This window comes from Cynocephalus volans, chromosome 6, assembly GCF_027409185.1.
Source record: "Cynocephalus volans isolate mCynVol1 chromosome 6, mCynVol1.pri, whole genome shotgun sequence".
Taxonomy (NCBI): Eukaryota; Metazoa; Chordata; class Mammalia; order Dermoptera; family Cynocephalidae; genus Cynocephalus; species Cynocephalus volans.
Window position 1 is genome coordinate 25,241,787 of NC_084465.1, and position 24,883 is coordinate 25,266,669.

The 24,883-nt window shown below is 37.8% G+C and overlaps 1 long non-coding RNA gene across 1 annotated transcript in view; it reads left to right on the forward strand.

The window, feature by feature from the left end:
- Positions 1-24,110, forward strand: part of LOC134380075 (uncharacterized) — a 73,783-nt gene extending 49,673 nt beyond the window's left edge. Inside the window, exons 3-4 of the long non-coding RNA XR_010023850.1 lie at positions 22,631-22,803; positions 23,230-24,110. This is a non-coding gene — a long non-coding RNA (uncharacterized LOC134380075). The remainder of the gene's footprint in view (positions 1-22,630; positions 22,804-23,229) is intronic.
- The last annotated feature ends 773 nt before the right edge of the window (positions 24,111-24,883 follow it).

Sequence of the window (24,883 nt, forward strand, 5' to 3'; positions counted from 1 at the left end):
AGGTAGGAAGGGACCAGGTCAGGCTGGGCTTTGGAGGCCATGTGAAAGATTTTGGATTACATACGAAGAGCATCGGGAAGCCATTGAAAAGTTTGAAGGTGGGAAGTGATGTGATGAGATTTGCATTGGAAAAAAAATCAAACTATCCATGCTAAAGTGTTTCCTGGTGAAGGGATTGGAGGGGGCAAGAGTGGGGGTGAAAACCCAGGCAAAAAGATAGTATCAATGAAAATATTTAGACTGAAATATTTACAATTTTGGTATAAAAATGGAATTGAGACTATTCTCTATTTAGCAGAATTTGTTTTGAGCTTACTGGGTTTCTTAGCACCTGTAAAGCGGGCATTTTCTTGTTACAAGTAACATCAGTACAGAAGAATCAGCTGAAGGTGTCAGTGATTTCAGATTATTTAACATAAAATGAAACTTTGAAAAAAATTGTGGTCACATTAAAATGAGACCATGTTAATTTTTTTCTAAAAAACATTAGTGACCCAATACCAATGACAGAATCTGTTAAGAAAACCAATTATAGTACATGAACATATACCAAGATTAATCTGCTCGTGATGTTTTAGGTGTTCATATGATGTAAAGAAACCTTTAAAATTTCACTGTAATGTAGTGGATATGTATTATTTTTATTTTTTAGACTAAAGCCAATATAATGAAGCCAGTTTATTGAACAATTAATAAATATTTCAGAAGCTCACCTTTTCATTTTTAAAAGTGTCTTAGTTTGGACAATAAATTATGTGGTGAGAGGTAGTAGATCGCTACTGGTTGAAGGGTCAGACTGGTTAAAAAAAAGTGATAGAAGGTATTGTAGTGGGTGCATATTTTATTTCACCAATTTAGGCTTCTTCCCAAAGAGATTTCTTAAAACAGAAAGGCAGTTGTAATACCAAGTATTGCTGTATCAGGTCATACAACACTCCAAAGCCATGAATTAACTTGTTCTGAACACTCACTTAAAAAAAAGAAAGAAAAGAGGAAACAGAGGTTATTCCCTATCTCAACAATCCACTCACGAGAGTTCTAACTCCGTCGAACCTCCAGCTTTCTTTCTCACGCAGGCATTTTATATTAGTACTTTCAAAGGTGAGTGGAGTTTTGGGGTGTTTTGCCATCTGCTTGCTGATCTGAGGTCAGACATGCCAGTTCGTGGGAGGTGATTGATAACATCCTGTAACAGCTGAGTAAGTAGATGCTGCTGTGTGTTTTACTGCTAAAAAAAAAAAATGTTATAACTTTAAAGTTTAAAATATTATGCACTTTATTTGGGTTCTTTAAATTTTGTTGTCGAATAATGGTGGCAATTATGATAATTCTAAAAAGTGAAAATTTGTAAAAATGAGATTCTGGAAGAAATTTACTTCCCTATTGATAAAAAATGTTAATAAAAACATTTTCCATACATAATATTTGTGCTTTGAAGAAACATAGTGAAGACTTAAATGCATATATTAAAAATTTTAAAGTGTTCTCTTTTACATTACATAATTTACTTTATGAAATGCAAAAATATTGATAAGGCAACTGTTAAATTTTTTAAATGCAGCTATAGCTATATAAAAATTGTCTTTTAATGTAGTATGTCTTTTGGTTAACTTGAATTAGATGCTGGTTTAGTGGAAATAGAATTTTAATAGTGCTTTCTATTTGAAACTAATGATTTTTTGGGTGCTAATATGTATAAGATCACAGAATCTCTCTAGGTTTAACTTTGTTTCTTAATCAAAGAGACTAGGGAAGAACGGCATTCATTCTTTTAATCAAAACATCTGAATGAAGTTTAAAGCATTGAGTCAGTTATCTTGATATAAATGATTTCTCAGAATAAAAGCTATTATTTCTTTTGCTATATCTTTTGAAACTGTTTTGAAAAAACTGGTAAACTATGAAGTAGTACCAGGGCCTTGTTTTGGCATCTTAAGTTAAAAACAATGAATAAATCTACAAGATATTCTTCACTACGGTGGGATTATATAATTTTGGTCCAAATCTATGCTGTCCAGTATAGTAGCCACTGGCCATATGTAGCTGTTGAGCATTTGAAATATTTGTGGTATGAATTAAGATGTGCTCTGCATAAAATACACACCATATTTCAAAGACTTAGTATGAAAAAAAGAATGTAAAATGTTTTATTGATAATTTTTGTGTGGTTACATGTTGGGAATGATAATATTTTAGATATATTGAGTTAAACATATTATTAAAATTAACTTTACCTGTTTTCTTTTTTTTTTAATGTGAGTGCTAGAAAATTTAAAATTACTTGTGGCTTGCATTTTATTTCTTTTGGACAGAACTGATCTATGTTATATACAATCAATATTCTTAGTCATCCATTACTTAACAGAAAAGTTCAAGAACTATAGAATGCTATGGAGCAATTACTATCAATTTGTATAGTTTTAAGACTAGTATTCTTTGATTCATCAGATATTTATTGGGTACCTCCCATGTGCCAGACAGTATTCTAGGCACTGGTTAGATAGCAACGGACAAAATGAACTAAACTCTCTGCCTTCACGGAGTTAACATTCTACCAGGGAGACAGATGACGAATAGCTAAATAAGTGACATATAGAGTATATTAGCAGGAATAAGTGCTTTGGAGAAATGTAAGGCAGGTGGGGGGGTGGTCAGTGATAAATAGGGTGTTCAGGAAAGGTGATGTTTGAGCAAAGTCTTGAAGGTGAAGGAATGAGCCCTGTGGATATTTGGAAGAGTGTTCTAGGCAGAGGGAATAGAAACAGAAAATGCAGAGACCTTGAGGCAGAAGTGTGCATGGCGTGTCTGGACAGTGACAGAAGGCTAGTGATTGGAGGGGACTGAGTGGGGGGAGGGGAGATGAGAGGAAAGGGTTGGTCACATCATGTGAGCAGTGGTTATTGTAAGGGTTTTTGGCTTCCAATGAGATGAAAAGGAATTGGTAGGTTTTAAGGACAGAAGCAACCTGATCTTTCTGTCGAAGCTGCTGTGATTTGAATAGTCTGGGGGTTGGGTGCGGGGGTAACATTTGCAGGGGTAGAAAAAGAGAGACCTAGTTCCAGGCTACTGCAGTGACCAACGTGGGAGGTGATGGGGACCGTAACGAGGGGAATGATGAGAAGTGATGGGATTCTAGTTCCATGTCATGAAATTGGGTGTGGGATGAGACAGGAGGAAGCATCAAGGATGACTACAAGGTTTTTGGCCTGAACAACTGAAGAGTGGATTTGCCTTTTGCCGAGATGGGGAGATTGTGAGATGGGAATGATCTGGGGCAGCCCGAGGAGCCCAGTTTTAGACACACGAAGTTTGAGATGTCTCTGTAGACATCTAAGCAAAAGGGTCAAGTTGGCAGAGCCTAGAGGTCAGTGAGAGGTCAAGGGTGAAGAGGCATGTTTGAAGTCATTAGCATTCAACTGTTATTCCAAGTCATAAGGAGGGTTGAGACCATGGTCTGGGGCCTGAGGTTGGGAGAGGAGATGGAGTCAGCAGGGAGACTGAGGAACAGACAGCAAGACAGAGATTGTGAGATTCTAGGCACCGCGGGAAGAAGCAGTAGTAACCAGCCTTGTCAGATGCTGCTGATGGGTTAGGTAAGTGGTGAGCTGAGAATTCATCGTTGGATTTAGCAATGAGGAGGATGTTAGTGACCTTGATGAGAGCGGTTTCGGTGAAATGGTGGAGACAAAAGCTAGAGCGGAATAGATTCCAGGGAGAATTGGAGAAAAAGAATTGAAGAGAGTGTGCAAAGACCCTCTTTAAGGAGCTGCATAGTCAAGAAAGGTAAAGGAAATTTTTTTTTAGATGAAAGGAATTGCATGTTTTTCCCATTGCATGTATTAGAGAGATTTTGAGTTATTTTTCTAAAATGACCCACCAGATTTGACATTTAAGACCACCACCGTGTGTGTGTGTGTGTGTGTGCGCGTGTGTGTGTGCGTGTGTGTGTGTGAGTGTGTGTGTGAGAAAGGTTCGCATTTCCCTCCTAGGAGGATTTCACAGAGTTGTGGGTCTTTTTGGCAGGGGGTGGGGGGAGAAAGAATGAAGTGGTTGGCATTGATTATGTCCAAGGTTGCTTTTGCAGTTAGGAAATTTGGCTTCATTTCTTCTTGCTCCACGTCTGCATTCACATTCCAATAATTAACATTTTTAAGGAAACATGTTGAAATGAGTTCTCCTCAACTAAAAGTGTTGAAAAAGGTGGTGTTTAGGGGCTAATTTCTCTTCCTTACTTTTAAGGAAGTTACTGAAACATTTGAAGAAACTGAGGCAGAGACATACCCAAGGTCACACAAAATGGAATACTGCCCAAATCACTAGATGTTAGTTCTGACTCAACTAGTTGTGTGGAACACTTAATCCATCTGTACTTCCAACAGGTATAAAATGGAGATAATATTTGCTCTTCCTGCCACATGAGGTTTTTATGAGGAGCAAATGAAATAGTAGGTGAAAGAGCTTAGTCAACTACAAAGTATTGCATAATATAAAATCTGGGTGTTAAAAGTAAGTTAGGCATGATGATTTTGTGATAATATTTGGAATAACTGGTGAAAAGTAGAATGTAACAAAATCAGGGTTGAGAATCATTATAATACATAATAATACTAATAGAACTGCAAGAATTCGCTCTTTGCCTATGTCAAGCTTTGTTAATGATACTGCAGAACCTATCATATTTGGGCCATCATAGAGTTTTGTGGTCAAGAGCCACAGCTGAGATCCAAGCAGTCAATTAATTTATCCCCTAGGAGTCTCAAAGTTATCGGACCTCTGGCTATTTTGGTACTTTAGTTGATGTTAGCTTGCTGGCAGTGTGTGGAAAGAGCCACTCTTTTGTTAAAAAATATTCAAGCTATAATGATAAATTTTCTATCAGAATTGGAGAGCATTTCTATATTTGATACATGAAGTGGAATTATAGTCATAATTTATTTTCATATTATAGTCATACTGTGTGCCATGAGAAATTGAGAAGTTAAAAATGGGTAACGAGGGTCACTTCCATTAATGATGCTGTGAAGAGGACAGGTGATTCTCTTTCTCAATAAAACAAGTATAAAACTGGAGAAGATTGTCAAAAAAAGATCATCTCTGGGCACTGGAAATTGACCCAAAAGGTAGACAGTAAGTTGATAAATTGAGAAGCATTATTGATATTCTGGCGCTTTAGGTAAGAAGAGTGGGAGTTTGTGACCTTCTCGCCTAGGGCTTCCTCTGTCCCCCACCCCCACCTCAGTTGGTGAGAACTGTAGTTTTACTAGAAGTGATGGTCTCACTTTGGAATTGGGGTGAGAGTTGGGAGTAAGAACCCATAGGTTTGCTGTCTAAAAGTGACATCATCAGTTCATGATGGAAAACTTACAGATTTGCTACCTTGATTTTGCAGTTTGCTGGTTTGGGGCCACCAGCCAGAAATTTAACAGGGAGATCCTGGAAATGAGAAAGCCTTGGAGGACTAAGATAAGCTGCCCACCCATGTGCCGCAGACAGCTAAACTTTGCATGCCAAGGGATGCTTCAGAGCCCAGCAGAAAGTGAAAGCCATGGAAGACTTGAGAACTAGGTGCAGCTTTGAATGCTGCCTTCAACCCACAAACATCTCCATCGGCAGAGGATGGGAGACTTACAGGTGCAAGGTGTTTGGGCACCACCTCTGCCCGCATTACTGGCAGACCAGTAAACTAGTAGACACAGACTTCATTGGTCTTTAGGGAAATGCAAATTAAAGCCACAAGAAGATATTACCTCACAACCAACAGAAAGACTAAAGTCAAAAAGACTGACAACCCAAGTATAGATGAGGATGTGGAAAAATCCAACACATCTCACACATCGCTGGCAGGAATATAAAATGGTACAGCCATGATGGAAAACAGTTTGACAGTTTCTTAACAATTTCACCGTACACTTAACATATGACCCAGCATTTCATTCCTAGGTATACTGTCAGGAGAAATGACAACATATGACCAGGCAAAGATTGTATACAGTCATGTGTCACTTAACAACAGGGACAGATTCTGAGAAATGTGTTATTAGGGAATTCCGTCATCGTGTGAAAGTGTATTATGAAAGGGAACAGTAATGAATTTTCCTGTCATCTACACTGGCCACTAGTTCCACGAGCATAGGCACACATGTAATTATGTTACTAAGTCTCCCTGTGCCTCATTTTCCTCATCTGTAAAATGGGGATTCGAATAATACCACCCTCCACACAGTTATGAACATTAAGTTACAGGTAGGCAATGGTCTGGCACCCAGCAAGTACTCAGTGTCAGCTAACTGCTATTAACTATTATTTTGCTATGGGATGGGTAAGAATCACTTAAAAATGCAAAAATTCTACAATTGTCAACAATCTGTTCACTTGGGATCAGACCTAATGTGTCATATGCTTGGCTTTACATCTTAAAGCTCTGAGATGCCTCAGGAGTGTCATCCCATGGTTACGCTACGTGCTCCTCCTCAACGTATCTTGCGGTGGGTTTGTTTACAACAGCATCACCACAAACGTGAGTAATGTGTTGCCCTGTGATGTTAGGGACAGCTTCAATGTCACTGGAGGTAGGAATTTTTCAGCCTCATTGTAATCTTAGAAGACCACTGTTTAAGACTTTGTTTGCATTGACCAAAGTGTCATGTGGTGTGTGACTGTACAATGTTCATAGCAGCTTTACTTGTGATTGGCAAAAACTGGAAATAATTTAAGTGTCCATCAGCAGATGAGTGGGTAAGCATTTTGTGGTATATCCGTGTAATGGAATGCTACTCCGCAATGAGAAGGAATGGATCGTTGATTCATACAACACCGTGTATGCATCGTAAAATAATTATGCTGCGTGAAAGAAGCCAGACACCTTCCCCCACAAATTACTATACTGTCTGATTCCATTTATGTGAAATTGTAGAAAATGCATACTCGATCAGTGGTTGCCTGAGGATGGCTTGGGAGAGGATGGAGAAAGGGATTCTAAAGGGAGGAGCACAATGAAACATTTGAGGTGAAGTGTATGTTCATTATCTTGATTATGCATGATAGTTTCATGAATGTATACATATGTCAAAACTCATCAAATTGCATACTTTCAATATGTGCAATTTATTCTGTATCAATGGCATCTTGATAAAGTTATAAAAAATTGTGAGCATTCAAAAACCAAACAAATGTTCATGGCAGCATTATTCACAATAGACAAAAACTGAAACTATCCAAATCCATCAACTGGTGACTAGATAAACAAAATGTGGTATATCCATATCAGCTGTGAAAAGGAATGAAGTCTTGATTCGCGCTACTGATACATACTACAACATGGTTAATCCTGGAAAACATTATGCCAAGTGAAAGAAGCCAGATATAAAGGCCTAGATATTGTATGATAGATACCATTCTATGAAACTTTTAGAACAGGCAAAACCGTAGATACAGATCAGTGGTTGCCTGGGGATGGGGAGGGAGTGGGGATTGACTATAAAAAGGTACAGGGGAACGATGGGTGATGGGTGTGTTTCTGCTGATAGTTGTATATAAATTTATGAAAACTCATTGAATTGTACACTTAAATGGCTCTCGTGGCATGCAAATTAAACCTCAATAAAGTCATTAAGAAATGGGTAGCCACTCAAAATTTTAAGTCCTTTTTAAGATGACCATTCAAGGGATTGAACTATATTGCTAATTTCATTGTAATATATTGTTTTGGGATATTTTGGTGAGATTCACTGAATTCATGTTCTGTGTCAAATGTTCTTTGGGTTCTAATGGTAAAACAGAAATTGGTATTAGTTGTCTTTCCCAGAATTTAGTGACCAGAAATAGCTGTATTTCCCTTGCACATGAACACTGGTGTAGAACGATTGTTTTTATGTTTAATAGCTATTAACACCTCCCCCCCTTCCCCTGCCACTGGGAGACATGTTAGTTTTTTAGATTTTATTCATGTAAACAAGTTCAAATTTGTGGTGGTGGGTTATCCTCCACTTTTTAGTTCTTTAGGAAGGAGACTCATGGTGGCTTAACACCTCTGCAATTTTTAGATATGGAAAGGCATATCCTTCTAGGTCTCAGGTGTTCACTCGCCTGTCCGCAGGCCCATTCAAGGGGAGTTCAAAAAGTTCATGTAAAGGTTCATGTTTTATAAAATTTTATTTTTCACAAACTTTTAAAACTACACTTGTATATGGATACATCAGGTAATCTGGACATAAGATCCTTGAGGGGTTGGAGGTCAGGGAATAGAGTATAGCCAAGAGAGGTCCTTTTGGGGCACTTTGCAGCTGGGTCTGGCCATTTTCTGTACCAGACTAGGATTCAGGATCTCTGGGGTTAGTGACTTCATGCCTTTGCTCCTAAATGCCCCATATATAACATAAGAGATTGAAGTTTTACCTCCTTAGGTAAAAGCGGGTGTCTTTCAGGTAGAAAGAAACATCCTAATTTTAATGAAAAATTAATGACCCTAGAACATTTCCCCATGATTCAGCCCAAGTGTAGGCACATGGAAAAAATTTATTTTAGAAACAACCACTTCTTTGACTAAAATTCAGTAAGCCATTTTTCCAAATAAAATACCATTTAACCAAATTGTATTTTTTCTTGTTTTCCCTTCCTCAAAAGCAAATCCCTTATTTAACAAAAATTTATAGGACACTCATATTTGTCAGGCACCCTGAAGATAAAGACATGCCTGCAGGGATGCAAGAAGCATGGGGTTTGGGGGAGCAGGGGACAGTATCTAATCACCCTCAGTTGGGAGGAGAGGCAGACAGAGGGGAGCTGGGGAAGGCTTTGGAGGAGGGAACGTGAGAGCCGAGTTTAGAAGGATGAGTAGGACTTTGCTATTATCCAAGGTGGGGGGAAGTTGGTCAGAGAATTTAAAGCTGTGGCATTGGGAATAAAGAAGAGAGAATGGGAGAATATAGGAGAAAAAGGAGTCAAGGATTAGTTCCACTTTTGCCTTGGCCTTCTCAGCTTATTGATTTGGGAAACCAGGAGTTCACTTTGGAGGTTTTATCAGTCAGAGGACTCAGTATTACTTGATTGAACTTCAAAGCTCATCCTCTTTGACCCACTGTCCAGGTTTGGGAAGAACACACAGCATTAGGAAGGAAGGTGACAGCTGGTGTGGTCTTGGCAGTCTGCGGTTGGGCAGCATCATGGGCTGTGTGGTCTGTCTCACTTTTAAAGGTGAAATCCCTGTTGGACACTTCAGGGCACTTGCAGAGTGGAAAAATTCTTACACATGAAAACCTGTCACTTTAAAGAATTTAGTTTCTTTTGATCATTTTTTCCTACTTTATTTCTTGCCTCCATATTGTTACCATTTTTAAGGTTATTCTTTGTATTTCTTTGGTACAAACGAGATAAAAAGGGTAAATTTTAGAAAAGACTACCTAATCCTTTACTTGTATTAGCTCATTTAACTTTTAAAACAACCCTGTAAAGGAGGTTCTTTAAATCATATAAATTCATAAAGATATATAATGAAGGTGTTTGGAAATCAGCAGGTTTTAAAATTTTATGGTATGTCATTAACACAAAGCATAAGTTGTTTATTCATTGACATTAGCATGTAAATGATAACGGTTTTTATTATTTTGGAATTCTGATTAGTCTAATTATTTCTGCCTTGTCTTTCAAAGAAGTACTTTTGATAACAAGTAGAAATTAGAGTACTTTGAGATAAAGATCAAAGCACAACCTATCAAAATGTATAGGATGCAGGGCTCACGCAGCGCTTAGATGAAAATTTATACTTGCGAAGAGGTAAATAAAAAAACACAAAATAAAATCCTATTTATGTTCTTTTTGATACTACTGCAAAAATAGCATGGAAAATAACTCCTCTTTCTTATGAAAATATTTGCCCATTATCATCACTTTCCTGTTTTGTTAATGATCATGAATATATTACATTAAGGTGAAATACTATTGGTAAAGGGACATGAAAATCAACTACATTGTATATTGATAAATTACAAACAAACAAGCAAACTGAAAATACTACCTAAAAAGTTGCTTCGAAAATACATCAAAACAGTAGAATTAAACTTAGGTTCAACCTAATGCTTTAGACTATCTTTCAGTAATACGGGATCAGTACTTGCTTTAAAAGTATTCTTGGAAATTTGGTAACAAAAAGAACAGGAAGCACAGATCCTGTAGGTCTGGAGGTGTGTGGAAAGTATGTTGCTTTGGAATGTGACACTTCTGAGCTGAATCGCAGTTCTCTGGTTGAAATACCTTGAGGAAGTAGGTGGCTTGACCTCAGTCAGGCTGTTTCCTTCTCTGTAAAATGAAAACGATGCTATATAAAACTCAGACACTCCCTTGGCTTGAGAGCCAGTGTAAACAGGCAGTTTCCTTTTGTACCACATGGGGGAGTGCCTGTACTATCATTAACCTGAGCTGAGGTTGAACTCTCTTTAAAATGTGGCTGAAAATTTAGGAATAAAAGGATTACCGGGAAAACGGGAAAGAAAAAGTTTTTTTTTTTTTTTTTGGACAGTGTCAAGGGGAAAAGGTACTCAAAACATATAGTGGTAAAAAAGTAAGAGAGTATGGATAAAATTCTTTTATGTTTTGCTGACGTGGATAGTTATAGATTTCATTTCCAGTCAATAACTTTTTTTTGCGTGTCTGAGCATTTTTATTTATTTATTTTGTTTTCCTCTCCCTTTGCAACTGTGTCTGTAAATCTTTTATATCAGTCAGACATGGAAGCTAAAGTTTAGTTTCTCAGTAGTGGTCCTGAATCATTAATATTAGTTAAAGATAAATTGAATTGTTTGTGCTCAATGCCTTAGATATGTATAAAACCTGTTTGCCTCAAATTAGGACATTAGAAATCTTTGAATCTTTTCATCCTGTCTACCCCTCTTTCCTCTTTCACTTTCTTTTTCCTCTTCTTTTAAGCTTCTGGGTCCTTTTATGTGATGTTTTGCTGTTATAGCTTGGAAGGTTGGGTGGGAACAAAGAAAAACATGGTTTCCGTGGTCCAACCTTAGGGACCTGGAACTCATTTTATTATACAGTGAAATTTTAAAATTTGGAACCCGGATCAGAACTAAATGGAGTGAAATTGTTGGTTGTGGAATTATCTAATAAATTTAGGGAAGTAGTTGTACGTATCTCAGTTATGCGGATATTTTATGTGAATGTGTCCTTTTGCTTAAAATTTTCAGGTAGTCTATTTTGCTGGTATTTGTATCACACATAGAAAAATCATGAGCCCATTTTGTTTTGTATACCTTTAATTATACTGTAATGCTTTTTGTATTGGAAAATGTTCTGAATTTAGTTATTTATTTTAGAGGAATGCATTTTATTTTATTGTATGTTTTTAAAAAGACTAAGATCATAGAAAATATGTTCTCTGACCACAATAACAGAAAGACATTTAGAAAACTCACAAATGCGTGGAAATTAAAACAACACTCTGCTAAATAAATAATGGGTAAAAAGAAAAATCACAGGGAAATTAAAGAATACTTTGAGCTAAAGATCAAAGCGCAACATATCAAAATGTATAGAATGTAGACTCATGCAGTGTTTAGATGAAAATTTATACTTGTAAACAGCTATATTAAAAATAAGAAAAGTCTCAAATCAGTAATGTAAACTTCTACCTTAAGAAAATAGAAAAAGTAGAGCAAGCAACTATAAGTAGGAAATAGCAAAGATTGCAACAGAAATATATGAAATAGGGAATTTAAAGACAATAGAGAAAATCAAGAAAACCAAAAGCTGTTTCTTTAGAAAGATTAACAAAATTTGCAAACCTGTACCTAGACTGACCAAGAAAAAAAGAGATGAACAAAATTACTAGAATCAGAAATAAAGTAAAAGGCATTATTACATGGTCATTATGATTTTTTGTGGTGGTAAGACTTACTTTCTTTGTCTTTCTTGTTTGCATTTTTGTTCCACCAGTGGGTTTTGTTCTTTCTTCTGTATTTGTGGTAGTGATTATTGTTTTTGATTCCAGATGCAGGACTTCCTTGAGGGTTTCTTGGAGGGTTGGTGGTGTGGTGTGGTGGTGAACTCTTGCAGCTTTTGTTTGTCTGGAAAATACATTTTTTTTCATTTGTGGAGGATAGCCTTGCTGGGTATAGTATTCTTGGCTGGCAGGGTTATTTTCTGTTAGTGTTTTGAGTATGTCATCCCATTTTCTTCTGGCCTGTAGAATTTCTGTTGAGAAGTCTGCTGTTAAGCTGATAGGGACTCCCTGATAGGTGACTTGACACTTTTCCCTTGCTTCTTTTAAGATCCTCTCTGTCTTTGAGCTTTGCCAGATTGACTATGATGTGTGTCAGAGAGGATCTTTTTGGGCTGAATTTGTTTAGGGATCTTGGAGCTTCTTGGATCTGAAGGTCTGTGTCTCTTCCTATATCTGGGAAGTTTTCTGTTATTATTTCAGTGAATAGGTTTTCCATGCCTTAGCCTTTCTTCACTTCTGGGATTCAAATGTTTGTGCACTTAAGATTGTCTGCTAGCTCTCTTAGATTTTCTCTATTTTTTAAAATTCCTTTTTCCTTTTTTAAGTCCACCTGGGTTATTTCAAAAAGATTATCTTCAAGATCAGAAATTCTTTCATCTGCTTTTTCTCGCCTGCTGCTTAAGCTATTGGTTGTGTTTTTTATTTTTTTTGAGTAAATCAGTTTCATGAGCTCTGTTACATTCTTTTTTAAGGTATTCATCTCTTTGTAATTTCCTCCTTCATACCCTGGATTTATTTTTTTGTTTCATTAGGTTGTGTAACAGAGTCTTCTCATATCTCAGTGAGTTTCCTTAAGGTTGTTGCTTGGATTCCTTTTCAGTCATTTCAAGGCTTTCCTGCTCTATAGGGTCCGGTATTTCAGAATTACTGTATTCTTGGATTTTCATATCTCTAGTATTTCTATGTTAATGTCTGGTCATCTGGTAGAGCAGTTGCTTTTTCTATTACTCTGGAGTGGGCTTTGAGGAGAGAGATGTTTTCTTTTTCTGGTCTGCGCTGGTGACTCTCCTTGTGTCAGTGCTGTTGAGCTTCCAGTGGGCCACCTGCATGGTGGCTGTGGCTGCCGCTATGGCATCGAGCTGCTTTTTCAGCAGCCATGGCTGTGGTGGGCCACCTGCATGGAAGTGATATTTTCAGTGTGCTTGCTTGCCTGCTTTTGGCCAGGGGGTACTGCAGTTGGCTCCTTGCCTAGGACCCCAACCATGCTCTCTTGCTTCTGGGTGGAGGGGGCTGCAGCCCTCGGCTCCTTGTCTAGGACTCCAGGTGTGCTCTCTTGCCTGCTTCTGAGTGGAGGGGGCTGCGGCCCTCGGCTCTTTGCCAAGGATCTCAGGCATACTCTCTTACCTGCTTCCAGGTAGAGGGGGCTCAATGTTCTGAATTTAGAAAGAACAATTCTAGACTTTTCCTTTTACTATGAATCCTACCTTTTAGACGTTTTTTCTGCAGTTTGTGGCAATTACACACTATCCAAATTCAGAGTCAGATTGCCCTTGTTCAAGTTATGGTGCCGTTATGAGTTTGAAACTTGACAATATCAAAATTTTTCTTGCTCACTTGAAATCTGATTGTTTGAACAGAAGAAGGAGATGTGGAATTACTGTTGAAATTATGTATAATTTTATCTTATCTGTGTAGCAGTCTTTAGAAGTGATAATTGCTTGTACCCAGTAAGGAGTTACAAACTTATAAATACTTTTCAAGAATGTCACACTAAAAAAAGAAAGAAAGCGGAAAGATCTCTGTAGGCCCCCCCCCCTTTTTTTACTCCCACCAGGAAATGTGTTTTTGTTTGAAAGTGTGGGAACACCTATGATCCTCTTTTGGCCAAAGAATGTCACCCATCGCATTACTGTGACAGAAAGAAGGTGGAGACTGGTTGGCACAGGGACAGGCTATTCCTTTTCTTTAAAGTTCCTTTTTTTAAAAAAATTGTAGAATATTTCAGATGTACAAAGAAAACATAAGGAATACTGTAACCAATCTATATAATATCCAGTGTAAGAATTAAAGTATTGGGTAGTTATTAAAACATTATGTGTATTCTTCCACAAGCCTGTCCTCCTTTATACCTTCTGGAGGTAACTTCTATCCTGAATTTGATGTTTATTATTCTCACGTATGTTTCCACAGTTTTATTAAATACATACGTATGCTCAATCATAAATAGGATTGTTGAACAGCCTATTGTATTGTGATACATGTTTTAAAACAAGATATGAATTATATCTGTTGCAAGTCAGGTTCCAAGGGAGATTTTAGGATTAACACTTGGGGAAGAGAAGGAAGCAGGATTGGGCAGAGGGAAAAACTGGGCTGCGGTACAGTCACAAGGAAGGCCCCTGCTGATCCCAAAAGGAGTGTCGAAGGTGGGATATACCTTGCGGATGGTCCCAAGTTGAAATGAGGGGCCAGGCTCTTTTAACTCTGCATTGACCACTTATTGGACAAAGGGTACCCTAGAGATGTAACCTTTGTGAGGCAACTCTTTTCAGCTCAGGGCTATCAGCTTGCAAAACTCCCAGAAGCTGGGGAAGTAATCCCTTCAGTCCTAACAGGGGACCTAAGCCGTACTCTCAGCATTCACTACAGTCCATAGTGTATGAGTGCATTGTCTGAGCTTGCCTTTTTCACCCAATATTGTGTTTTTGAGATTTATTTGTAGTAATATCTGCATCTCTAGTTCACTCATTTTAATTGTTTTATGGTATTCAGTTTTGTAAATATGTTACAATTTTAAAATACATTTTCCTATTAACAGACATTTAAGTTTTCACTATTGAAAAAAATGTGGCTATGTGCCTTCTTTTATATATCTCTTTGGTGCATGTCCCAGAGGTCATCTGAGTATATGACTAGAACATTCCTGCGTCTTAAGATACATGCAACTTCAAATTTAATAACTATAATGAAATTGCTCTCTGAAGTGGTGTATCTCGCTCCATATCTTCATCAACACTTGCCCTTGTCAGACTTTAATTCTGCCAATCTGATGGGCATGAAATGGTTTCTCATAGTAGTTTTAATTAGAATTTTGTTGATTATTAGTGAGTGTGTGTTCATTAACTATTAGAATTTCTTCTGTGCATATTTTAATCGCATGGCTGTTTTTCTATTGGTTTCTTTTTCTTATTGATTTGTAGGCAGTCTTTATATTTCTGCATACTAATTCTTTGTTGTCTGTGTGTGTACAAATATCTTCTAGTTTTGGGCTTGATTGCTCCCTTTTTAAATGAAGTCTTTTGTTGAATAGGAGTTTCCTTATAATGCAGTCAAATTTATAAGCCCCTTCCTTTGGGCATTGTTTCTTTGTGTCTTATTTTTAAAAATGCTTCCTTAGGCTGAGGTCATATAAAAATATTCTGTTTTATAGTAAAGTTTTAAACTTTTGTTTTGCACAATCTCACCTGCAGTCCATCTAAGATGGAGTTTTGTGTATAGCGTGAGGTATAGATACCTCATTTTGTTTTTCTCACGGACAGCCAGTTGTCCTAGCACCATTTATTCACCAGTGCGTCCTTTCTCTGCTGATACACAGTGCCATTCTGCATACCAGCTTCCATCTATGTAGATGCACATATTTAGGGGGAGGATTCTTCATTTTTTTCCTCTTGTCTATTTCTTTCCTTTTTTTCCTGCTTCACTTCCACCTTTTTGGTAGTGTAAGTCCCCTCTCTTTATTCTTCTTTAAAATTGTACCTTCTCTATGCCTTTTGCTCTTCCATAAGCATTTTAGAATTATGTTCCAAGAAAAACCTTCCTTTGAGGTCATGCGTTGAGTTTATAGATTAATTTGAGGAGAATTGATATCCCTGTGGGACAGATGTTTCCTGTCTATGACTTCTTTCATAGCTATATTTAGATCTTTTTACCATATATGTAATTTTTATAACTTACCTTTTTACTAAATGTTTAAATGTTAATAAATATATCACTCTACTAACAATTTAATGACTGCATAACCATCCCTTACTTGGCTGGACAGTAAGTTGCTTAACCATCCCCCCGTTGACATTTAAAGTAATGTATGTCACAATGATTTTTCTTGAACTCACATCTTTCTCATTGTGAAATTATATGTAGATATTCACCTGTGTTTTATTCCAGTAATACTAGGAATTTTATATAATTAAACATGTATCTGAGTTGTATTTGGGCGTAAGATGTGAGAAAATTATTTAACATAATTTTTCCCCATACAGTTAGCTAGTTCTAGAAGACTTTATCCTTTGGTCTGACTTACTTTGCCTTTTTCATTCACCATTAAAATCCAATCATCAACAGTGGCCAGACATAGCAGGCACTCAGTAAATTTTTGAATAAATGAATCAGTTTTTATATTTGCTTTCAGATGTTTTATTTTTTATTGATATGTCTACTTATTCTAAATCTTCTGCCACATTGTTTTAATCATTAGAGCTGTAAAATAAATGTTTGTATGTCATATAGCATCATCATTATTACTAGTATTGTTTTTTAGGATTTTTCTGGGCGATTTCTGCATTATTTTTCTTCCAGATGAACTTTAAAATATTTTAGTCAAGTTTCCTCTAAAACTAACATGGTTTTGATTGACAGTGTGTTAATTTTCTGAAAAAATTTAAAGGCATTTATATTTTAATTTTCTGGCCTAATGAGGACTGCATATTCATCTTGTTCATAAATTCTGGGACTTTTTGGTTCGAGCAGATAAATCCCCAGATTTTTTTTTTTTTTTTTTGGATTAAAATTCAAGGCAATTAGAGAAATCCATTGCAGCAAACACAATCATGCCACGTGTTTATTCTGTAAAGACAAAATGTTTTTCTATATCGAGCAGCACTTCAAAGGTTTTGCCTTCTCCTTACAAACCATGGCTAGCACAGCACCACATGTTCCCTGATGGATTCTTGAAATAGATAATAATCTATGTGCTATTTGGTTGAAGAAGTCTTTTTTTTTTTTTTTTAACGCAGACTACTTTCTCCCATAAATCTTTAAAGGAACTCTGTCCCTACTTCTCTGATTTACCTTTTTTATGATAAGGAAATAGAGAGCCTGTTGGGTATGCGAGGGAAGTCTGTAAACTTTTTCACACCTGCTTGGATTCTGGCAGTGGGATTTGCTAAGTGAAGTAGGAAGGCTGGCTTGTCATGTGTTTTCACAGAGCGCTGGTGGCTCCCGGCCAGCCTGTTTAGTCTTTGTCTTTTTTTCTTGCATAAAATTGCCTGTTTTGCACTTCAGATGGGGGTGTTAGGCACTTCAGAGAGGTTTGTTCTTGTCACATGCGTGCCATCTGTGGTCTCCTGGCATCTCGAAGAGGTTCCCACGATGGCCAAGGTGTCTGTTGGTCAGTGTGCAGAACAGTCAGGATCCCATCCCGTTTTCGTCCCTGTTGGAGTAACCAGGTCTGCAGCGCACATCTGAAGTACCATACGTTCCGTGCTGTGGGCTGTTTTTTAAAATTTAAATAAACTCTTTATTGTAGAATAATTGTGCATGTGAAGAGAAGTTGCAGAGGTAATACAGAGTTTCCACATGTCCCTCATTCAGGTACTCCTATTTTTTTTTTTTTTTTTTGGAAGCTTTTTGAAGACCTTGTCAATTTTGAGGAATACCGGTCAGGTATTTTGCAAAATGTCTCCTAGTTTGACTTTTCTTTCATAGTTTTTCTGACGGTTAGACTGGGGTATGAGTTTTAGGAGGCAGACCACAGAGGTGGAGTGATTTTCTTATCACAGTCGTATGAAGGGAGCATGCTGTCAACATGCTTGTCACTGAGGATGTTGACAGTGATCCTCTGGCCTGCGTAGTGTCTGTCAGTTTTCTGCACTGTAAGTTTATTTTCCCTTCTTTCCATAATCTACTCTTTGGAAGCAGGTCACTAAGTACAATGTCGTCTTAATTTAAAAGTTTTGTTAATTGTCTTATCTGTTGGTACCTTCTTATATTTTAAACCATGCCTAATTTGGGGGGTGGGGGGACACTGAATGCATAGACTTTGTGTTTAAAGCCTTAATGATAATAAAAATTGCCTAAACCTAAAAAGGGCTTGAAGTAGTCAGTAGCTGCACTGAATCTTTCTTCCAGTCCTCATGCATTTGGATTATTGGTTTTTGTTTAAAATCCTTATACTCTGTATCCTGCATCACCCATGGACTGTATCAGCCGCTCCATTCTCCTCATATGGCTGGACAGATTGTGTTCTGCTAGCACACGAAAGCCTCATTTTTCTCTTGCTGTCAGGGGATAAGGTTTAGCATAAGAACATTTTATCCATCCTGAAATTTATCTGATGAATATATTTATTCTAATTGATTTGATGGAAATCTTTCTATGTATAAAATTATCTTAAAGATTTATGAGTTTTAATGCTCTCTGACACCAGTTCTGACATCATAACACGTCCTCAAACCTTCCACACACTTCTTGCACCTGTCAAGTGGTTGAATCTGCAGAGTTCAGATTTCACATGGCTTGTTTTGTAGTGTTCGTGGGGTGAAATTCTTAATGAATTTGATTTTTTTTTGTCTGATTACTCTTTCCCACTCAACTCAAACGACTTTATTTACATTTTCACTTCAAGTCCGTTTCTAAATAAGAAAAGGAGAATATAGTTTTAGCATATAATATGAGTGTTCTTGATGCCAGGTACATAAATGATGTATTTGTTAGTTGTACCATCATTTTACGTGTTTTAAGAAACTCACTATTTCAGGATATTGTAATAAATTTTGTGATGCCAAAAATGACCAATTTTGCACATCCACATTTGCAGACATTTTCTTTCATCCGTGGTTATAGACATTTCCTTAAGGTAGACTGGTTACAGTGTATTTTCAGAACATGAGAACTTTGTGTTCCCACTTATTTGTGCTACTGTGAATTATTTAAGAAAGTTGGAGTGTGTGAGAGTATTTTGTCTTTAAGCCAGTCTTAGAATCCAGTTCAAGTGAAAAAGTTTAAAAGTAAATTTTAAGAAGTCTTTCACTCACTTCATGGTCACTTGGTATGACAACTCAAAACAAGAATAATGTTTTTAATCGACCACAGGGGAAATCCTTTCCCCAGCATCTCAGTACTGCTTATAGTCAGTCAAACGATTCTTAAACTCATGTGGGGATTCCCACATGTTCTATAATCAGTCTCTTTTTAAGTTTTCGTATTTGTGTAGAATGTAGGATATTATCACCCACAATTTTATATCTCAATTGTCTAGGGTCTGTTCAGTGCATGTTACTTTGTTTTTATAGTGCTTATTTTTTTCTAAGTATGGATGTGCAAGAATGAGCCTTATACAATGAAATATAAAAAAATTAATTTGTTCTCAGGTAGGTTAAAGTCCTGCTAAATAAAAGATCTTTGGATATATTCTGGGTCTTTTCCCAGCAGCAAGTAAAGAAAACTCTACAGAGCTTTGGATACAGAGTTTCTCCTTATCTGTCTTTTACTGAACTTGACCATGTCCTCTCCGGTTAACTGCAGGCTCTCCCATCCTTGGTGCTCAGGAGTCAGGGCTTGTTTCTGCTGCTCAGATCTAGGAGGTATGCTTTCTGCAGTTATTGTTCAGGCTAGCTTCAAATGTCTTGAAGTGATCTTCAAAACGATGGTAAAAATGTTGAGCCATTTTGGGGAAAATATCCCAAGATGAAGATCTGTGTGAGAGAATACCATTGCTTCTGTAGGGTCAGAGGAAAAACCCCACGATAAATAGGAGCCTGCCATCAAGTCTACCACTCTGCAAGCACACTTGCAAAATGTACCTAATGGAAGTTTTCTTTAATGAGAAGAAAACTGGTACCCGGTATACAGAAAGTGAAGTCCCTGGGCTTTCTCTGTCTTGTCCTCCAACACAATGTCCAATCCTTAGTGGAGGTTTGTTCTTAATAAGAGTTTTCCTAGAGATATGAAGGATCGGGGAAAACGGAGGGGGGGAAACAGACTATCTCTTAAGGCATTTAAAATTTTTCTACCCTCACCCCAAAGCCAACCAACAACAGCAACAATAAAAAAAGGGTTATTTCCTGAATTGTCCTGGTTCACCCTCAGGCCTTTATATTTCAAAACCGTACTTAATATTTTAGTGAACTAACTAAATTTTTATGTTCTCATGCCAAGAAGGTTCAAATCTGTAAGGATGTTTTGAAATTGTTATCTTTTACTTCCCTCCTTTTAATTTTGCTTCTTCTCTAAAATCCCCTGTATTTTCCCTCTGGTTTTCAGGAAGGTATACATTTGAACATTGCTCCCTCTGTCATTCTGGCACAACCTCCTGCAGGCCTGCCTGTGCTTTTAAGGGACTTGAGTCACTCCATTAACACCTGCTCTATGCCAGGCGTTCGGGAGCATGCTGCTGGGCTGCCTTGTGGATTCTAGCTCCACCTCGATGCAGAGGGAGTCTGGCTTCAGAACCAGACTGCACCTCAGGGATGGTTTCTAAGCCACACAGTCATTACCCCTTTCAGTACATTTTTATTTTCCAGCTGTGTCTCCCTCCTTAACACTAAGATGCAGAAACCACATCTTATATCAGGTTTTCCCACCTGATTTTGACTTGGTCCAAACTCAGAGCACCTAAAAGTGGATTACACAAAGGAATGTAACACCTTTGCCTAGAAGGTTTACTCCTGCACTAGGCTGTTAGTATTCATTCATTCAACAAACTTTTATGATGTGTTCATTTTGAGCCAGGTTCTGTAATGGGAGCAGATACAGAAATAAAAAGGCCCAGTGCTGTCCTCAGTAAGCTGCAGTCTAGTGAGATAAATACAATGCAGTGTGGTAACAGCTCTGATATAGAGGCACCTGGAAGCACCCCTGTCTGGACCCTCAAGGCAAGTTATCCTGGGGGAACTGACATATGACCTAGGTTTTGGAGGATGGAAGGAAATAAACTGAGAGAAAGTGGGGGTGGTTATAAGGGAATGGGGCAGAGAGTGAGGGGAAATGTCAGGCCCTGGTGGGTGTTCCCTGGAGGAGGTTGTTGTGTATTCAGAGGCCAGTGGAGTGTGTCAGGGACTGCAGGGCATAAGGAGCTGCTTTAGGTTAGGTAGCATTTGTTAAAGAAAACTTTTCAGACAGTTTAGTTATGAGCACATGCCAACATTTTATTACAGTTTTACAATGGAGAAAGGCCCCTAGTAGGCCTGTTGAAAGATTCAGTCTTGATAGGGACATATTGTAGGAAGAAAGAATGATGAACTCGTCATTGAGAAGAATGTATGGTTAAAAATCTTTATACTCTAACTGGTGGTTGACAGTCAACTGGGGAGATGGTGGTGAGTTTCCCAGAGCAAGTCTTGATTTCCTTTAAGTTCATTAGAAAATTGCATTCGAAAAAATCTGGAATGCTGTTCATTTCTTCCGCAGTAGGATGTTGTGAGTTATATAGCAGACAGCTTGGTAGTATTCCAGACCAGGTATGGGACAGTTTTCCTTTCTGGCTTAAGGACACAATGGAACACAGTCGCATTTTCAGGGGTCTGCCTGGTGAAGAGCTTTCTAAACTTAAGCTGAGGAGAGTTTGGATTTTTATTCTGAGGGCAATAGGGAGCCACTGAGGGGATTTCAATAGGAAGGAAATCTCAGCCATTGGTGAGGGGAGTGGGTTAGCTGCAGTGTGGGGCCAGAGCAGCAGGGATAGTAGTTAGCAGGAAATTGTACTTATCCAGGGGGAAATGATGAGGGTCTTCAGTTCTGGTCTGTCTTTCCCTTTGCTCCCCTCCGCACACTGCTCTACCTGGAGCAGCTCTGAGGCAGAGGCTTAGCTGGGGGGTGCAGGTAGAAGTTAGCTGTTGCTTTCCCTCCAGAAGGGCTGGTTTTAAATTTTTCATTTAGAGTAAATGGTGACTAAGATGATGATAAAATGATGTTGGAGGAAGCAGCCAGACCTTGCGAGAAGAGGCTCAGAGAAAGGAGTAGAGACCTTTCTGCCTCCTACCCCTGGGCCCAGGCGCCCACCCCCTCCTTCCCCAGGCCTGGTCACACCTCTGCCATCAGGCACCTCTTCAGAACTGCTGCATCATCTGGCCTTGGTATTTGAGGATGTTCTCAGTATTTCTGCTTTAATTTGCTGGAATTTTGTCAGATCTGCCCTTCCTCAGAGGTCTGCAGGCTCAACCTACTTTAGCCTCCTTCAGTGCATCTGCAGTGGTTGAAAAAGAACCGTCGGAGATGCCCTTTTACATGGAGATATGCGCTGTTTACTTGGCATAAAGCAAAATAGAACTCTGTTTTCTGGTCACTATTCAACAATGACTTCCTGTTATTCTGGGCAGAGGTGTAGCTAGATTATCAGAAACATCTAGACCCCTGAGCTGGGGTGTTCAGCTAGGGGTAGGTTCAGCAGTGGTTGGGGGTCACACCCTCTCTGACTGTATTCTCCTTTGGTGTATCCAAGGTCTTGCTTTCCCAGTGTCTTCTCTATTACCTTTTTATTATAATGTTTAATTGCTGTCATGTTAACATATTGCCATAGAAGTAACGCTCCATAATTACCTAGTAAGAGATTGTATGGGTATATTTGAGAACATACGTTTTTCTTCTAAATTTGATGTAAGAACTTAGCCTCTTTAACTTTTATTTCTGTTTAGAAACCTATATTCAAAATAAATAATTATTCTCACCTTTTCTTCTTTTTACATCATCCAGGTGGCAAGCGTATCTGGCTCTAATAACTTAGGAAGACTTGCTTTGTGGGAGCAAAGGCAGCGAGTCAAACCAACAAGCCTGGAAAGGGGAATTCACTGGAGCGTCTCTTCACGCTGTCAGGAGGTTTCCTAGGCAACCACTTATGTAGTAATTAAAAGATGAGGAACTAAAAGGTATGTACTTGGAAATTTTAATCCTCAAATGCAATCTTTTCAAATTGAAATCACAGTGTGCATTTTTTCATTTAAAATAAGTAAATAAAAACCCCAACACTTAATTATGGAAAGACACACACTATTATTAATATTGTATGTGTGTGTCTTGTACTTTATCTTTATCTTTTAAAAACTCTTTCTCTGAAGGGAATGTTCCTATATGTTTTATGCTGGCTTATTTGGGAAGGCAGAAGTGACATTATTTATTGCTTGAAGTGATTGCATTTAGCAGTGAAGTGATTTGGAAATGCAGGTATTTATTCATGTGCCTGTGTTTGAGTTTATCATCAGTAGAATCTTCAGCATGTGGAGAAATGAAATTTATTTGTCATGTTTCTTCTTTCATTGTTCATGCTTGAATTGATATTTATCTAGATGTTTCAGTCTACCCTAGGTTGTACTGAAATATACCGTTCTGAGGCTCAAGGGAAACGGTGGAAGGGCCGTCCATGGATGGGGTGAGAGACCTTGCAGCAAGTCGAAATGACCTCAGTTTGCTAGAAATTTTCCTCCAACTCTTCACTCTCTTCCTTTCTGTGTGGGTTTCTAGCACTTGGTTGACCTTAAGGATATGATAAACATTTCTCTTCCTCTGTGAAACACTAACACTCCCAGACTTTAACATGGACTTTCATTAAATTCCATTTTAATGAATAAGATGGCTTTTATCTTTCATGTGCTAGTGAAAGAGGAAAGTCCTACTGGGTATGTGACAGACTCATTTTCAATAGTTGTAGAAATAATAAATACCTGAAAAGAACCAGAAATACCTCAAAATATCAGCAGTGCTAATTTTAAATTGGGTGGTGTTATGGTCCTAGGTCAGGTGTTCCGTAGAAATGTTAGCTGCAAGATGAGATACGGAAAATGGTAGTTTTCCACCAGTGAGAGCAGCACCTCCCCACTCTGAGCTTCTGTGGGCTTTATGAACTTTTTAAACTTACAGCCACAATAATTTGAATTTTTTTGGACGCCACAGTTGATTCCTTTCTGTCCCCAATAACTTTGATACTCTCCTACTGCAGAATTGTGACAGATTAAGTAGGTGAATTTTGTTGTTATGGTTTATTTCTTCTCCCTAGATACCAAGGTCTGTGGAAAAAATTACGAGAGCAAACTCTGGTCTAGAGCCAAGGCTCTGGACTTTTCTTTTTTCTATAGCAAAAGTGAAATTAAAAATTTTTTAATCTCAAAATGTATGTACGTGTACTTAATTCTTAAGAAATCCATTTTGACACTGACTTTTTAGTGGTATTGATGATACAGTTCTGTCCTTAATTTTAACTTGTTTCATTTAAATTACATGTTTGAAATGTCAAGCTGTACTTTATGAACGGCCTTAAATTATTTTTCAAACAAGACGGGTTATAAATAAGATGATGCTTTGGCTTATTATTTTTAATATCTACATTTCCATTTTTTGTGTGTTATAGACAAAATTGCTTGATTTATGCATTCATTCACTGACTGTCTCCTATTTGCTAGTCACTGGTACTAGTCATTAGGGATACAGAGATTAAGACTGAGTTACTATTTTAAAGGTGTCAACAAATCTGAAAGGAGAAACATACAAATAAATATCGTTACAATCATGGCAAACACTTCTTCAGTACTTACCATCTGCCAGGCAGTATTCTACCTACTTTCTAGGCATTAACTCATGAATCGGTAGACTAGCCTGATGAAGGTCTTACTGTTGTCTTCTCCCTTTTACACATGAATAAATTAAGGCTAAGAGGGAAGTACATGCCCACGGTTCCTTGTTTTGATTGACATTCAAATGTATTAAATATAATAACAAAGCTATTATTCATACAGTGCTCTGGCAGAACAGGGAGCTTCTAGTTGTGAAAATGAAAAAATAGAAGTGTGGATATCAGTGAAATTTTCCCAGAGAAGACAAGGCTATTCAGAGGAGTAGAAGAGCCAAATATCCCCATGAAATACTTCTTGAGTAACATAAAATGCTGTATTTTATATGAGTCCGTAGTTTGAATTACTGACAAAATATTGAAAGCCAGGGAGATAGTAGTAATAT